Source organism: Haemaphysalis longicornis, unplaced genomic scaffold (genome assembly GCF_048455015.1).
Source record: "Haemaphysalis longicornis isolate Haplotype H1 unplaced genomic scaffold, Haemaphysalis longicornis Haplotype H1 scaffold_13, whole genome shotgun sequence".
In the NCBI taxonomy this organism is placed as follows: domain Eukaryota; kingdom Metazoa; phylum Arthropoda; class Arachnida; order Ixodida; family Ixodidae; genus Haemaphysalis; species Haemaphysalis longicornis.
In genome coordinates this window covers 52,795,275-52,798,074 of record NW_027526233.1, presented here as the reverse complement: position 1 = coordinate 52,798,074, position 2,800 = coordinate 52,795,275, and the positions used below count along the sequence as shown (strand labels likewise).

Genomic DNA, 2,800 nt, shown 5'->3' with positions numbered 1-2,800 from the left:
TTGTTTTCTTAATCCGAGAAACCGTAAATGTTATTTGTTCTTAGGGAAAAATATGTCACTATCATCGCTGCGCGCACGAATACAAACGCTGGGCGGAAGCCTGCCCCTTTACGTCAAATGAAAGCATTCCTTTGGTACGCATCGCCTAAACCAGTTTTCCAAACGAACAACCAAAAATAAAACCGGAAATATGGTTGTCCCTACGGCCTTTTTATCACTTCCCACAGGTCGTTGCTGCACCGCCTTCGGGTCTGGCGTGGGTCACTTTTCTCATGTTTATCTTCTTTACTGCATGACTAATCTCAAATTGGCTCAGCTGGAGAAGACTTGGGGTTGTTCGCAGCAGCCACTACCATTCTGGCCATGACCGCACGTACCATGGAAAGAGAAAGTTATTTCCGATCTGCTTTCACGTTGAGAGGGCAGTTTCCAAGTCATCTCCCCTGTTTACCTTGCCCCGGAACCGAAGGGCCGCAGGCGAAATCTGCGAAATTATGCCTCTTTCCCTCAACGTTCATTTGCAAGCTTTGCTGATGCGCGGTGTCCAAAGTCGCAACCTAAATTTGGGCGTTAATCAGTAGCTGGCTTTACATATACTTTTCCAATATTGTTGGTATAACAAATACCTACCGTTATTTAACAAACAATTCCGTATACCAGCCGATCAACATCATCATCGTTATTTAATCTGTGGTGTAGATGTCGCTAGGTAAATCATGGGTACATGAATTTAGCGTCAGATGTCATTTTGAAGCCAGCAGAATTGCATATAATGTTTGCTCGAATTTTATCGTTTCACTGCGTGGTTAATTAGGGACGCTTTTATAGATGCGGGTCAGGAGATTCTGCGCCAAACACTTTTTGAAAGCCGGTTAAATATTGCCTAATTGTCACACCTGCTAAGATTTACAGTTAGCTATTGCTGTGTAGCCAGCCGCAGAAGCTTTTATTGCTTTCTCTCTTAAGCTTTACGGGAAATTCTTTTCATAAGCTCACGAAATACAGCTGAATGGTTTCAAATCTGTGTACGTAGAGCTAAAGACCTCATAGCCAGCCAAAGGAGCTTTTATGGCTGTCAGTTTTTAGCTTCAGTACACATTCTTTCCAATAGCTGACAGAAGACAGCTAAATGGTTCCAAGACTGTGGGAACGAGGAGACGGCAGGGGTCGAACAACGGTTTATTGCCGATAACGGAGGGTTTATGTAGGCTGGGAAAGTTACGTCACGCTTACGTAGGAGGGACAGCTTGTGCTTGTTATCGCGACAGTGTCAACTCGGTTGCATCTCCCTTTCCTTGGTGAAATCAAGGTCGCTCTAGCAGGGGGTACCGACTAGGCTCGCGACATTCCTGAGTGCTTCTCCGTGGTAGTGGCGGCTCTGGAACGGGACCGGAGTCTGGCAAGACTGAGGAAGGTGTTGTGGTAGTGTCGGGGCATGGCAGCTCTGGAACCTCACGTAGTTGTTCTCACCTGCGTCGCAATTCTCGGACGTCTTGTGTTTTCACCAGTACGGAGCGGGGAGCTCCCGCTGATCCCAGCAGAACCACCAGAGACCATGTCCGTGTGTGCGTGTCGCACACTGAGGCCCTCTGACCGGGTGAGAGGGTGCGCAGGTCCCGAGCTCCTCGATTGTACTAGACCCTCTGCTTGTGGGAAATATCCTCTAGACGGGAGTGCACCTCCCGGCTTGGCAATGTTGACAGATTCAAGTAGCAGGAGGGAACCGGAAGCAGCGTTCTCGTTTGTCGACTCAGCAGCCTCTGCACATGTGACTTGAAAATAGCATCACGTGGAGTATTGAGCAACTTACGCAGAGCTAAATAGAAGTCTGGGCTGTTATAGGAACACTTCTTCAGCAGCATTTTCGCTCCTTGAACTGCCCTTTCGGCTATGCCATTTGCTCGAGGGTGATAAGAGCTTGACGTAACGTGGGCGATTGCTAGTTCATGCAGAAATTCAAGGACCTTGTGGCTACTAAAAGTGGGCCCGTTGTCAGTACAGAGCTTTACTGGTAGGCCATGGACAGAAAAACCTTTCGCGCAACACTCCTTCAAGTGCTAGGCTGTTGTGTATTGAAACTCGTGTATTTCAAAACAAATGAGTAGAAGTCTACAATGATGGCAAACTTTACAACCGTGATGAGTATTTCCCAACTATTTCCCATGGCAGAGTGGGGACATCATGAGGCAGTAGAGGCATTGTCCTGTTTTCTTTTGGTGAGCCTGGCAAACTTTGCATGATGCTGCCACCTGGTCGATGTCGCTCGACATTGATGGTCAAAACTTGACACTCCTTGCTTGAATTTTCATCTTTCGCACCCCTGAGTGGGCCAATGAAGAAGACGAAGGATTTAAGCTCTCTTAGTGCTTGGTACGGTTACCTCATTGCTGCGAAAGACGAGTCCATCTTGTGTATGCATCTCTTGTCGATACGCCCAATATGGTCTGGCACTTTCTGGGACGTTCTCTTTGTTTTCCGGCCAGTAAGTCTCGGCGTAGGATCGGACGGTCGACAGAGCAGGATCGTGGGCGGTTGGTGCACGGAGCTCCTCGAGGCGACGCTCGGAAGCTGGAACGCGGGCAATGACGTCAGCATTGAAACGCTTGGTTTCTTCCGTCAATAAGGCCTTGCTTCGAAAACGAGGGCGCATCAGCCAAAAACAGCTCTTTTCCTGGCTCGTACAGTAGATTGATGGCGTATCACTGCAATATCAGTCGCATTCGTTGCAGTCGAAGTGGGCACTGGTGTAGTGGCTTGCTAAAAATTGGCACCAACGGACGATGGTCGGTTTCCACCGTAA

General features: G+C 48.3%; 1 pseudogene; it reads right to left on the bottom strand.

The window, feature by feature from the left end:
- Positions 1 to 1,256: 1,256 nt before the first annotated feature.
- LOC144164061 (uncharacterized) lies at positions 1,257 to 2,595 on the bottom strand (annotated as a pseudogene).
- Positions 2,596 to 2,800: the final 205 nt, after the last annotated feature.